Here is a 14,517-nt window from a genome sequence, read left to right as displayed (position 1 = left end):
ACATGAAAACAATACCTGATGAGAGCACTGTTGAGGTTAGGAAGGAGATATGAAATAGGAGTGAGAAACTGGAACATTCCCCCAGAGAGTGGCTAGCAGATGCCATACACTAAGGGCCAGGCCTTGAACCAGAACTAATTGCTCAGATCGTGTAAGATTCTATTAATGCCTCGGCACTTGTGTACTTAGAATATACCGCATGCTTCTTTCATTTTCTATGTCTGTCTGGGAACTTTAAACACTTTTACATAACAATATTAGTTTAAATTCAAAGTGCAACAGCAGATAAAAATTAAAACAATTAATGGTTTTTCACTCTGCTTATTGGACACTGCCTGTCAACGCAATTTGCAAAAAAGGCCCTTGAAAGGTTTTATTTAAAAGGATGTCGTTTATCACTTCCACTTCAATTTTATTTCTCTGTTGGCTGGTACTTTTAAGAGATGTCAGGACAGATCTGAAAATACAGTCTAAACTATCTCTCAGCGGCAAGAAGACAAAGAAACCATTTGTATTGAATTATGTCACAGTTTCTCTGTGTTTGATTTAACTGGACTGAAGAAAGCCACAGAGACTGTACTGTATGTCTAGGGAGACTCGGGATGCAATGGAGCCCGGGTGCAAAGCCTATATGCTGTATAAAGCCACACACACACAAAGGCAAGGAGTAAGAAGACTTTCTGAAACTCTCCATTGAGGACAAGTGTAGGACTCCTGCTTGCTCTGGGTCAGTGAGGCAGAATTAGCTGACCAATAGCACACAACACGTTCCAAAGGTACAAAAATGGTTGAACAAAACACATCTTACATAGTCCAATGGCCACAGTACCTATAATGCATTTGTAAAGCAGGGCTTGTATTTTATCTGTTTTGGAACTTCTAAACACTCTAATCAATAGGTCAGTTACTGCTACTTACTGGAATCATATATCTAAATCCACTTCTTACTTCCATTTTTCTCCTGTCCAGGGCCTATTCTTTCCACAAAAGCAACATCAGTCTGCAGTTTGATGTGGCTGAGATTTTTTTTACACAAAGAGTCACTAGGACTTGGGTGGCTTATCTATTACCCTCCCGACAGGGCCAGCCCAATAAATTTTGTCACCTGAGATGAACCACATAATCCTCTCGAACCATGCAACCTGACTAGGATATTTTCCACATTTGTACAGCACCAAGCACTCACAAGCAATAATGATGATGATGATTTTGAATTCCTACAGCACTGAGCACCTGGGGACTTATCCCCTGCAGGTTTACGGCTAAGGCAAAGCACTTCCAGTTATTTGATTAATACATTGTGGTAAATCTCGTATCTGCCACAAATTCATTAGAGTAACTGGAGAGGACACAATGACCAAAAGATTACATCTAGCAGGTGGTGCAGGGAAAAGGTCTCTGTAAAGTTCAGCCATTTCTTGTAAATAAGATTTTGTAATTTACACTTCCATGAGTTCTTGGCTGCATCATTTTTAATCTGAAAATGCTTTTTTCATTTTGCCAGGGCATGACAGCAACAACCCAGCAGGTCACCCAGTTCAGCAGTTAGGAGATAACAGTATATCCATTCTTTAGATAAGCAGGAGTCTTATTATAGGGATATGACCTGACATGCCTTATCCACAATGTAGCTTTAAAACAGTGTTCCTTTAAAACAAATTAAGTGCAAACTACATTTTTCCAAACTTCCCTTTTATAACTGTTGTTGAATTCCAAAGGACTTTCCCCAGGTCATTCATGTATATAGTGTGCCATTTGATGAATTCAGTTAGACATGTTGTATTTCAACTAAGAGCACCCCAGCAGAACAGATGCTTAATCATAATGGGAATCTGAATATTTACATAACTAAAATGTAGGTACTGTGGGTTTTTATAAACAGTAATATCTCCATCCTGCCCACCCTCTAGGGCAGATACTTCTGGTAAGGTGTGATCTTCAGGAAATCACCCTGCTTTCTAGGCTCCCAACATACTATACAGTTTACACTAAAAGGTAAAGGTAAAGGACCCCTGACAGTTAAGTCCAGTCGCAGACGACTCTGGGGTTGCAGGCTGAGGGAGCCGGCGTTTATCTGCAGACAGCTTCCAGTTCATGTGGCCAACATGACTAAGCCGCTTCTGGTGCAACGGAACACCGAAACCAGAGCAGCGCACAGAAATGTTGTTTACCTTCCCGACAGAGCAGTACCTATTTATCTACTTGCTCTTTTGGGGGGGGGCGTGCTTTCGAACTGCTAGGTTGGCAGGAGCTGGGACCGAGCAATGGGAGCTCATCCCGTCACGGGGATTTGAACTGCCGACCTTCCGATCGGCAAGCCCAAGAGGCTCAGTGGTTTAGACCACAACGCCACCCACGTCCCTTCTAGGGTTTACACTACTAACATACAAATGGAAGTTTTTCCATCCTGCAAGAGACTCTCATCTGTGAGTAGTTCTGATTAAACGTTGGTAGAATAAATTTCAGAAAGGAGGGGTTTGGGGGGGTGGCAGGTGGGGTGGGTGCGTTTCTGTAGCATTCATTATACCACAAGTTTTCTGTGAAAATGACAGTGTTGTGAACGATATTCAGGAATAAGGACTATCCCTCATTATAAAAGAAAGTAGCATACGTTGGCAACCACGCTGCATCTTTCGTTATTTCCTAACATTTATACACAGCTTGATTGTAATTCATGTTTAGTGAATTGCGCATCAATTTGAGGCGGATTTCATTCTTTTAGCAAACTACCAGTTATTGCAGACACAGGATGCTTGGAGATGTGTTGCCTTTCTTAGTTAATATATTGTAGCAGGCAAGTAACTTGTTGATGAAGGAGGCAATAAATATCAAATCTGAAATATGGAGGTAGCAATAATAATAACGTATCTAACAGAACTTTGGCTGAATATAATTTATGTGAAGTGCTTTGAACATGCTGAAACTCTTCTGTATTATTTCTTCGCCCTCTTCCATTCATCTTGTTGTTTTGGTTTTGGTTTTACTTTCCAAGGATATCATTCAATCCATATAAATAAGGCCAACTACAGTAGGATTTCCCACCCAGCTCAATTTATAGACAGTTGTACAAAACCAGAGCTTACCTTTCACAGTATGTACTTCTTTGTAGGCTTTGGGGGATTCTGCTATCAACCAGGCATCTGCAGATAGTTTATTAAACTCGCACTTACATTCCCCTCCAGGGTGCAGAGGGAACTACAAACATGCGGTTATTATTTATAGCAGCCTCACACTCTGGATGTGTTCCCATCGAATGGGAGAGCAAATTTTTACAGCACTTCTAATGACATTTCCAACATATCCTGTAAACCTTAAATCAATTACAGTGGCAACTGCAGGACAAGAAAGAAAGAAATCCTGACATTCTGACAATCCACCTTCCTTGTGACCTTAGCAATGTTATCTGCTCAGTGTTTTTCCATTCCCTTTATTCTGAATGGTACAGAAGCAATTTTCACCATCTTGGCACAGACTCGCCTGCTTTTCTGAATCACATTCAGGGACTTCTAAGGTCATCTTAAGCTGCCATTCAGTTTATTTCCAAATGCATCATAATGTTATATACAGGCTGAACATCCACCACAGGCTGTTCCTTCGTTCCCAATTGTTTCTGCCTGGTAAACTGCTGTGGTGCCCCCAAGGTTTAAAGGGCACACCAGTTTGAAGAACACAACCCTACTGTGTTGTTAATAGGCATTGCACTTGGGCCAAAATGGCTCTGTATAGCTAATAGCAATAATTGCCCCAGACCGTTGCATTCTGAGCACCTCTCTTAGTCTTAATTGTTGTGCCATTACAGTCAGAATCCACCCTGCCATTAAGCATTTAGCATACTTTGCTTTCATTAGACATTGTACACAGTGTACTTGTTCATACAGAACTTGTGTGTTCTGTATGTATGGCCAGCAGATCCACAAGGCGAGACACATGGTGTCCACTCAGCAGTCATGGTGAAAACTAAAAAGGAGCATTACTCTACTGACACATACGAAGGCATAAACAGTATGGTAATGAGTCTACACCATGTGTCGTAGAGCGCTGGAAACAAGGATTGTAAGCCCAGATCCTAGGCTCTCTCACCAAGGTGTAACCTATTGCATTCAGAAAAGGATACCTAATTCTGCCTAAACTTGCCCTTGGTCACCTCCCTCACCTGGCTGGTGGGATTGCATAAAAGCAAGGGTACATTCAGAATGAACAACGGACAGAGGTTTGTGTAGGGGTCAAGGGGACTGCTGTTAGGAAAAATACATTCTTGGTAGGTGGGAGAGCTTTGAAAGGATTCCAGGGAGGATGAGTGAAGTAGGAAAAGGGCACGTGGATGGACAGGAGAAGCACAGAGAGGTGGAGGGGCATTTTAGAGGTGAAGAAACAGGGCAGACCAGTGTTGGCGTAATTTGGAAAAATGGGTGAATTTGCACTAAGTACTTGGACCATGTCTTGAGGAGCCCACCTGCCTTGTCTGGATTTTGTTTAGAGAAAGACCCAGCTGCACAGGAAACAGCCCAAGGCTTGAAGGACGACTCTCCCTCCCTCCCTTTCTCTAAGATGTGTGTATGTGCAGTGGCAGGTATAAAGCCAAGGTTGGCTTCAGCAGCATTGGCGAGAAGTATTCACTGAGAGTAAGGTTTTTGCTCAGTGCAAGGTATCTGTGGCAAAGCTGACAGTTACATGCTATATGGTTCGGTATAGCATGGTGAGCTAGCATGGTGAAGTGCTAGTGGATCTCTCTGTATGCTTGTCTCTTTACAAGGTTTATTTCTAAGACCAGATAATTTCATTACTGTAGATTAGTTTATGTCGCTAGTGTGCTTATGCTCCTCTTGTGCCATGAGGCAACACCTACTGTACTTTGAACTGAGCTGAGTGGGAAAGAAGGTGTCTTAACTGGGGACTCTGAAAAAGGGTGACTACTGGAAAGCAGGAAAACCCTGATGTGCTTGAAGTCTCTTGAGAGCCAGTGTGGTGTAGTGGTTAAGAGTGGTGGACTTGTAATCTGGTGAACCGGGTTCGATTCCCTGCTCCTCCACATGCAGCTGCTGGGTGACCTTGGGCTAGTCACACTTCTCTGAAGTCTCTCAGCCCTACTCACCTTACAGAGTGTTTGTTGTGGGGGAGGAAGGGAAAGGAGACTGTTAGCCGCTTTGAGACTCCTTAGGGTAGTGATAAAGCAGGATATCAAGTCCAAACTACTACTCTACTCTGCTGAAGTTGTGCATACTCTGCTGATCACAACAGTCGAAGTGTAGTGTAGTATCAACAATGGATGGTGGGCCCAAATCTAACACATCTAACAACCTGAAGGCCTGCAGAACAGAGGAGGAGTTGAATATTTGGGGAGGTTTAGGGGTAGGTCACATTGGGAAAAGAGGGAGAACCCCGAAGAACTGTACGTCTTGATCATGCTCCACATATGCGCTTGCCTGCTCACCACAAGTTAGCATGTCTTTTGATCTGGTGAGGGCAGCATCAGGAAGCATTGGTGTACTTCTCCTGAGCATGCAGAAAAGTGCAGACTTCTGAAATGCTTGGAGAGCAGTAAGACGTCTCTGCTGCTTTTGGAGTATTTCTGGGATTCCCCCAGCACCCAGTGGAGACCTGAAGAGGAAGGAATCCCCAGCCACCACCATTGCTTTGAGCATGAGCTTGTGTCTTATAAGATTCTGCCACTCCTTCCCATATAAATAGAATGTGTTTTTAAGAGAATATGTTTTTGGTTGAAATAAATATTACCATATTAAAATAAATGTGGATTTTTGTGCCATATCATATTGAACCAGTTTTCATTTTCATTCAGAATGTGTTCTTGCATTAACAGTAAGAATTTAATTTTAGATAATATGACCTTCAGTGATTAACTTCTTTTCTATGGAAAATATCTCTCTTCAGTGCTGCATTTCTGAATATAAATTTTGGTGTTTTTGCTGTGAAATTGATTAATGTTTTTAGCATTTCCTTGCATTTCCCAGAATATAGCAAGCCTTCTGTTCCTTTCTTCCCCTATACTGCACCCAAACAGCAATAACAAAAAAGCAAAGTATTAACATTTACCCTGCAGGTAGATAGGTAAAGTGACAAGATGCTACCAGCAGTAAAATCCACATCTTTCATAAGAGAGCCTATTGGACACATTTGTGAAACAGAAATGATTGCATAAGATAAGTAATCTCTTTTTTACATCAGTGGGTGTTCCAGAGATCTTATAAACTACAGTTTCTAGGAGGAAGTGGGGGAGAATAATGCTAAAATTCAATAGCCCAGCCTTTAATCTGTAGTTCTCCCTCTCTATTTTGTAATATTTACCCTTCATTATAGCCATTCTACAAGGCAAATAGCATAATCTCATTTTGAATGCTGTATGATATGAATCATTGGTTTGCAATTAAGTTCTGTCATCTAGAAACTGTCACATGAATTGTATTACTATAGAAACTATTTTTTGCATGTCTAAGCAGCGTCAAAGTGCAGGATTCATATTCCTGTTGATCATCTTGCATCATGTTGTAAGTTTGGGGAGGTTAGCCTGTATGATGCCTGAGTCTTTTCTAATTTCTGGGTTCCTGGATCCACAAGGGCTAAAATCTAATGGTGGATTCAGTTGGTGAAGTGGCCAGGCCAGCTTCTTGGTGACTTAATGGCCTAAGCATGGCCCTTAGTTGCTGGTATCTGTCTGTCTTGAGAGACAATGAAGAGCTCCGCTGGGATGAAGTCAAACTACTGGAGAATCACAGCGCCTGCTGTGGCCGCAGAGAGTGGTAACTCATAACTGTTGCCTCTCGTGTTGCTTTTGTTGCATTAGTGTAGCACAGAAGTGACCTCTCCAGGGCACAAGCCTGGGCAGTGTGTATAGAGGTCCTGGGCTGCCCAAATATCAAAACCCCCTCTTGGCCTCACTGTTGTGGTCCAAAGGAAAGCAGAGCAATACATTAGGCACCAGCTTGGCTGCAGGAGTTGCCAGAAGGAGGTGCCTTCATCATCCAACCATCTTAGGGGCTTGACTCCAGATTTGTGTAGGGTTTACTTTAAGAACCACTGAGTAGTAGCCACAGAATGCTAAGTGTCTGTTGCAGGGCTTGGAGTTGAATGGAAGGGGTGTGACTGGATGGATAGAGCATCCACTCTGCACTGCAACATTTTGTTCCAGGCTTTTTTCTTTTTTGTGTGAATGCTTGTATACACATTGAAGTAATGCATTGCTATAAATTGCCTTAAGCCTGAACTACATAGTAATTATTTTACAGCTTCATTTTAAAAGGACACAATGCTCAAACTTACAGTCGCTGTTTACTAGTGGTTTACTCCTAGATGTTCCCATACAACTTCACCCTTATCTGGGAGTAAGTCCCATTGACGTCAGTAGAGCTTCCTTCTGAGTAGGCATGTGCAGGATTCCATTGCAAGTTATTACTCAAACACCCAACAGCAGTTAAGTGCTGTTTGCCTTAGGCTGTTTTGTATAAGATGCTGCAGACAGTTTCTATCAGCATTTATTATAAACGTTGACAGTTAAGATTAATTCACATACTACAAATGGCCTGCAAGAAACCAGCTCCTTCCGAGTTATCAGTACAGTGGTGGTGTACCTTGTAGACAGACGCCTGGAGGAAGTGTCAGATCTTATAAACAACATCGTCTAGACACACATGTTGGAGGTGCTAATGATCATTTAGGCAACTTAAATTTTGGCTCAAGATAATTCACGATGTCACAGAGCACAGGATTTTCCAGAAGCACAGAAAAGTTCCAGATAGCTTATTGTATGAGGAGCAAATCTGATAACGGACAAAAATGGGTGTAAACAATTTCACTGAACTAAAAATAAATAAATGTTACCATATACAGCAAGGCTGCCAGGAAAATTATGGAGTTGTTGTTGTGTGGGTTTTTTAATGGATTCTATTGATAAGCCAACTGGTTTCTTTGTGCCCAGTAATAAACTGTATTCAATTACATGTGTAGCTAGCCCAAGACATTTTGCCGCCTGATGCAGAGCCTAACGGCAGAGCCAGCCCTACCATTATGTAGAGTAAGGTGGCTGCCTCAGCTGGCAAATGCTAGGAGAACAGCACTAAGATGTTGAGAGGACAGAGTGGTGTGTACCACATGGCCTGCCCTATGCCAGCCTACTTCTCTCAAGTGCACTGCACGTGGCTATCCCATCTCCGGCGTGGAAATAATTTTAATTGCTGGTGATTTTAAAACACATGCCATGGTAGGGGAAGCCATCTTGACCTTTAATTCAAGCAGCAAAATTCCTTGATCCAGCCCTGCCAAATGGCTTCCCTTCCCCCCACTAGGGCAAATAATTTGTTTATTTGTGTTTATTTTTGTACTGTCTCCATTACAAAAGAGCAATGCGTTAACCAATATTTTATTAATCAATGTTGCATTAAGCACTCATTTGAAATATAGCCACCAATTTTCACTTACATATTTTCAGAGTCAGAGATCAAAAGTAGAATGCAAAATATATTACAAAACACAATATAACTATAGGATTGAATAGCAGCCCTCTTACACACCCTCCTTTGAGAGTGAGCATATACCATAAATGGGAATTATTTTTCAAAGAAATTGTCCTTGAAATGATGGGGGCATAGAAACCTTAATTTGCATAGCTATTTTGTTCATTGCAAGCAATACCAATACTCAGACAAATGTTGTAGGCGATCCATTGGGTCACATTTCCATGCTGCAGATGTGCATTCAGAAAGTCATATATGCTCACAGAATTGGGTTTCTTGCAAAGATACCAACCCAGAGTAATAATTTGCAAAAGCATCAAAAATTCTTAGCTATAAATTAATCTTCCTGGCCATTTATCAGTGGCACTATTTTTTCTAGCACTTTGAAAAGTCTTGCTATTCAGACACTCATTTCATCCGTCTTCCATCTATCTTCCCTGACAAAAATAATGTAGTGCTGAATCAGACCAAAGGCTTATTTAATCTAGCATCCTATTCAGCACAGTGGCCAACCAGAGTCCTATAGGAATCCTACAGTGGTATAGTCAGCAGTGGTATAGTGGTTAAGAGCAGTGGACTCGTAATCTGGTGAACCGGGTTCGCTTCCCCGCTCCTCCACATGCAGCTGCTGGGTTACCTTGGGCCAGTCACACTTCTCTGAAGTCTCTCAGCCCCACTCACCTCACAGAGTGTTTGTTGTGGGGGAGGAAGGGAAAGGAGATTGTTAGCCGCTTTGAGAGTCCTTAAGGGGAGTGAAAGGTGGAGTATCAAATCCAAATCCAAACTACAAATAGGACATGACCTGGTGTTCCCTCCATTACCTGGTACTCAGAGTCATACTGCTTCTGATCCTGGGGGTAGCATCTTGTTATCGTGACTAGTAGCAATTGATAATCTTATCTTCCTTGAATTTGTCTAATCTAATCTCCTTTGCATTAAACCATTGAAGTTGGGAGCCATGGCCACATCGCATGGTGCCACTCAAAGTTGGTTGCTTCCTGGTGGAGCCAGCCCTGAAAGTGAACAGAAATTAAGTAAGGCCACTGGACTTGGAGGAACAACTGTAGAATTGGGCTGTTAGTCGCACACAAAAGAAAGCACTTGAGTACTTGTTTCCCATTGGCCACAAGTTCCAGAGCTCCAGTCTGCAGATAAAAGATATGCGGCAAAAGATAAAGAAGTGTAACAAATTAAGCAGCCTCTTTTACCATCCCATGTTTCAGTATTGCTAAAATGTATGTCATGTTCTTTGTTGTGAATGAACCACAAAAAGTTCCTTCTATGCTGCTGACATGTGCAACCTAGGTATAACTCCTTCAGATCAGATCAAAGACCTTGGCTGTCTCAGGCATCACAACCGAAGATGAATGAGTGTGCCGCCTTGGGAAAGAAATCAATCCATCACTTGGCATTCAAGGACTGACATATCCCTGCTACCCACATGCCTAGATGAGGGATGATCTATGAACTGCCTTTCTGAAGCATTTAAAGATTCATTTCTAATTTAGAAAGAAACTTCTTCTGTACCTTTCTTTTAGAAGCAAGTTTAGAAATAATATGGATCTCCTTCTCCCTTATTAAAAACAAACTTTCCAGAATAAGACTGTATTTTTAAGTCTTGGAAACAGGACATTCCCCTATTCAAAGAATTTCAAAACACAGCCCCCAGGAACTGTCCAGGTTGAGCCCCATTTAAAGATTAAAAAAAAACTATAGGAAGTTGTCCACCAATAATCGGCAACTAGACTGCATACAGATCACCTGATCACAGTTTTCCACAGTATGTGTTTCTGTTTGAATTAGAATAATTGTTTCAAAATTTGCACTTAAACATACCTATTAGAATACACACATTTTCTGCATATCTGTGTCCCCTTTTGTGGTAAAGCATTCCTCTGCTGAGACAGCAGCAGGAAATGCCTGTTTGTGGGTCTCCGCCCTATGGTAGGGTTGCCACCATATCCTCTTTTGGGGGTCCTACTTGCCCATCTGGGGGGAATTGTACATTTTAACAAATACCCTGGATTTGGGTTTTTTTAAAATGTGTGGGCGGCTCTGTTTCAAGCTCTGGCTCCAGCCTGAACTCTGGCATGATCCGCTCCAGCTATCAGCAATTGTCCTAAAAGAGCTCAGCAGCTTTTTCTGTCCAGATTTTTACTTATTGAAATATGGCAACCCTACCTATGGTATTCTGTAGGATGGTGGCACAAGTAGAATCTCCTCAGGTGAGCAAAGTGATCTTACAGTCTATACAGGGTCAAGCTGTCTTCCAGGCAACCTTAGCCAGAGCTGTTCATGAACAAGACATTGAACATGACCTGGTAGGTGATCATTGGCCAGTGCAGTTCTCTCAGCACGGGTAATAAGAGCATGTCCAGCTGCTGCACTCAACAACCTGGCCACAGTATACTTCACCAGTGGCAGCTTCCAGATCAATCCCCATAGCACCACAAAGAATGAAGAGCAGTAGTTCAGTTGTGAGGTTACCATTGCATGAACTGAAGTGGCTAAGCTACTGTGTAGATAAGGGGTCGGCAAACTATGGTCCCCGGGCCGAATCAGGCCCACCGGGGCCTAAATCTGGCCCACACCACGAAGCCGGAACCTGCCATGAAGCCAAGGCTCCTGGCGATGGTGACGGAAGAGGCCGAGTGGCGGCAGCTCTGCCACTCAAATGCCACACCTGGTTTACCTCAGCGGTGTTTGATTGGCAGAGATGTCACTGCGCCGCACTGAGGTAAACCAGGGACGGCATTTGATTGGTAGAGCCACCACCGCTCGGGCTCTTCCTCCTGTCGCCGTCACCACCGCCACTCTGGTGCTTCTGTGGGCCAGAGAGCAGAGTAGACGAGCTCGCTCTGCCTACCCATGAGTAGCAGCAGCAGCGGTGGTGGTGGTGGCGGCAGCAGCCCCTGGGAAGGTAAGCGCAGCAGCTGGGGGGGGTGAGGACTACTTGCCCCCTCGCCTCTTCTTCCAGCTCCCCCCCCCCCGGTGCCACTTCTTCAGCCTGCCACAAGGTCTGAGGGACAGTGGACCGGCTGGCTGCTAAAGAAATTTGCAGGCCCCTGGTGTAGATCCAGTGAAGATCCTGCACTGACCATGGAGAGGACTAGACAGGACCCAACTCTAAAATTCTACATTTCTTTAATTCTTAGTACAAAGAGGCTGAATGTGTGGTATTTGAGAAGGAGTAGGCAAGCAACACAGCCACACAAGCCCATTTGGAAATCTTCCAAGTCTGCTTTTGGCAGTAGGCTCTACAGGCTGCGCTCTATCCAATTATTCAGCTGTTCAGCAGAGATCAGCATGAATGAGCAAGCATTTTAACAGAGGTTAAAGATGATGTGAAGTACTATTGGCCATTAGTAAAAGCCTGTGGCAAGGAAGCAGATATTGCATACAAACAGCTGTATAAGACTTAAGCCCGGGAACAGAATGGCCGGCCCTGCAAATGTGGTTTTCATAGTGATGTGGGTAGGAAAATAAGAAACCATAAAGAGAAAAGATGACAAGCAATGACTTTCTGACAGATGACGGTTCAGGCTGTGGTGAGGACAACGAGCTTGACGGTGAAAATGATTGTGGGCTGTATCAAATGTGTGTGCCATGGGAGGCTTGACAGCAATAAACTTGTAGGCTTTTAAATCTCTGACTGTCTCTGATCTGCCCTGTGCCGTTTTTCAGTAACTGAGCTTTGTCAATTAGAAGCATCAATCAGGACCTGTCTAAATTTACGAGAGCAACTGCAAGTTTGCAACTGCCGTGAAATCAATAGGATGCCATGAACTGCTACAGCTGACAGGTTTTTGGACCACAAAAGCTAATCTACCAGATCTGGTAAGAAGCTTTGTATACTACTGACTCCACACTATTAAATTATTTTGCTGTTTGGCAATATGAATGAACACCGTTTCGGCAAGTAGGCAAAAATTGCATACAAGTATCTATATGACATAGGGACGCGGGTGGCGCTGTGAGTAAAACCTCAGTGCCTAGGACTTGCCAATCGTATGGTCGGCGGTTCGAATCCCCATGGCGGGGTGAGCTCCCGTCTTTCAGTCCCAGCTCCTGCCCACCTAGCAGTTCGAAAGCACCCCTAAGTGCAAGTAGATAAATAGGTACCGCTTTCTAGCGGGAAGGTAAATGGCGTTTCTGTGTGCTGCGCTGGTGCTGGCTCGCCAGAGCAGCTTCGTCACGCTGGCCACGTGACCCGGAAGTGTCTGCGGACAGCGCTGGCCCCCGGCCTCTTAAGTGAGATGAGCACACAACCCTAGAGTCGGACACGACTGGCCCGTACGGGCAGGGGTACCTTTACCTATCTATATGACATGACTAATTATTTAATTTGTTTAATTCATTCAAGGATCATAGGGCAGTTTACAGTACAAAAACACAAAAATGCATAACATAAAAAAGCCATAGGTTGTTTAATTAGCCAAAGGCTTAGTTGAAGAGGAATGTTTTCGCCAGACACCTAAAGATGTGTAACGAAGGCGCCAGGTGAGCCTCCCTGGGGAGAGCATGCCACAAACAGGGAGCCACCACAGAAAAGGCCTGTTTTTGTGTTGCCATTCTCCAGACCTCTTTTAGAGGAGGCACACGAAGGAGGGCCTCAGATTATGATTGCAGGGTTATCAGGGGGGGAATCTATTTTACTAAAACATTTGAGGGTCACAAGAAGCAGGTATCAACTTTCATCTTTTAATCCCTTGTCATCACTTTAAACTGAAAAATTACGGGGAGATTTTAATTAGGACTGCAACATGCAGGCAGGAGTTCATCTGCTTCTGCTCCAGATACGATCCCAATGAAAATCAACACCACCAGCTTGGCACCAATGGGAGCTTTCCTTCCCACAGAGCTAATAGCAGCACTGAGAGAAAGGAATATTTTCATTGAGATTAGAGCTGGAAAGGGAAGAATTAAAGCAACCCTCCCTGCATCCTGCAATCATCAACCCTGTGCCACTTATATAACACAGACAGAATCCAGAGAGAAACTAAATCCTGATAATACTTCACTGAGGAAAACTTGATCAAAAACAGCATATAATTTGAGGCAAAAGGAACAGAGATGTTTTGTCTTTCTTCAGGCCTTGTATATAGCAGGTCATTCAACCAAACATGCAGAGGGAAAGCTCAATTAGAACAACTCAGCTACTCATGCCACTTTGCCTGGTTGCTAAGCAATACCTCAACCAACATTCGTCTAGGCTAATTGACTTTACTTCCTGATTCAGTCCTATCAGTCATGTTTCCAAAAGAAACTCCCTGTTTTTTACTGAAGCAAGTGTTCATTGTTATGTATGTAATGAATTTTGTAGAGATCATTTTTGATGACCTGTAGCAGATTGTAGTAATTTTTCATAATTCAAAGATTGTTGATTATTCTCTCAGCATAAAATTAGCTGACTATGTGGAGAGGGGGTAGTTATGTCAAATTTTTCAGGCAGGAAAATTATAGTCATTTTCTTTGAAAAATGCTTATGCTGACAATAAACTGATGTAACTTTTGTGTCTGCTCGCAGCAATCAGGGAATGCAAAGTCTATAGAACCAATTAACCCAGGCCATGCACTGCTGCATTAAAACAGCAGTTAGTGCAACATTTTTAAAGAAGAAAAAAAGTTATCTCATTGATTTTGTGTTATGTCAATTCTATGATCTTTCAAGTAGCAGATGAGGAAAGGAAGTCAAATTTATTCATTGCTAGCATCCATTTTAATATTAATACTTTATTGCAGTTTTTAGTTTCAATCATTTCTCCCCTGCCCTCTTTTTTCTTTGATTAAATCACAGCGCACACAAAAATCCCTTTCATATGTGAGTTCACAATGGGGAGAAGGCGCTTTCTGCACTGAAATTTAATCAGTGCACATGAGAAATCTGGATAGATGGAATTTCATAAGTGTCCCAAGTTGTGGTCTTCACTTTCAACATTTCTTAGAGCATATGTTCAGTGCAAAATTAGCACATCCTATCCCCTGAATACGGATGCTGGTGGCGCTGTGGTCTAAACCACAGGCTCTTGGGCTTGCCGATCAGGAGGTCGGT

The sequence above is a fragment of the Podarcis gaigeae genome (genome assembly GCF_964106915.1).
Source record: "Podarcis gaigeae genome assembly, chromosome: 2".
NCBI lineage: Eukaryota > Metazoa > Chordata > Lepidosauria > Squamata > Lacertidae > Podarcis > Podarcis gaigeae.
The sequence above is the reverse complement of the archived record's forward strand: the minus strand, read 5'-3'. Positions refer to the sequence as shown.